Here is a 983-nt window from a genome sequence, read left to right on the forward strand (position 1 = left end):
AGATGTCCTCTGCACTTTAGTCATTTTATGTTGCTCTACAGTATAATCTGAGACCTGCATCTTCCAGCACCCCTTCCATTACTGAGCTTTCCTTTCCAGGGTTTATGCTTTATTCAATTGACATTCTCTGCATTTTCTTCTTTAAGGTAAAGACCTGCCCTACTGAAAGGGAGTATAGGTTGCATATTTCTAAGATTGCCAATGACCCAGAGCACTATTTCAGTCTTTCATCATCCCTTTGTGACACATGCACTGAGCCTGGGTAAGGGTGGGAATTGATGTTTCTTTGCACATTGGAGCATGTAAAGGCTTTTCCATTTTCCAGCTTGATTTTGCTGAGTTAATCACTAAGTAAATTATCCCATCCTTTCAGGAGTAGGTTTTGAGAATTCATGCATTCCATGTGTGATAGGTATTGTTAAAACTCTCTTTATCCTGGGCCGACCCCGTGGCGCACTCGGGAGAGTGCGGCGCTGGGAGTGCAGTGACACTCCCACCGTGGGTTCAGATCCTATATAGGAATGACCGGTGTGCACTCACTGGCTGAGCGCGGTGCGGGCAACACCACACCAAGGGTTGCGAACCCCTTACCGGTCATGAAAAAAAAAAGAACAACTTCCTTTATCCTGTTAATTTGGAATCTGGAGCAAACCTGCTGATCCAACAAGATTCTCCAGCTGTCGGGAGCCTTGTCCTTTGAAACCCCTTTTTCAGTATTTAATGAAGGTCCTTTTTTGGCTATATTCTTATTTATTTATATTAGTTTATTTTAATTGACATGTAATAATTGTACATATTTATGGGGTATGTAGCAGTATTTTGATACATGTATGTGCCATGTGATGATCAAATCCGGCTAATTACCTTATTCATCAATACAAACATCATTTCTTTGTGATGAGAGCATTTGAACTCCTCTCTTCCAGGCATTTGAAAATAAACAATAAATTATCATTAATTTTAGACATCTAGCACTACTACAG

Source organism: Galeopterus variegatus, unplaced genomic scaffold, assembly GCF_000696425.1.
Source record: "Galeopterus variegatus unplaced genomic scaffold, G_variegatus-3.0.2 Scaffold8915, whole genome shotgun sequence".
Lineage (NCBI taxonomy): Eukaryota > Metazoa > Chordata > Mammalia > Dermoptera > Cynocephalidae > Galeopterus > Galeopterus variegatus.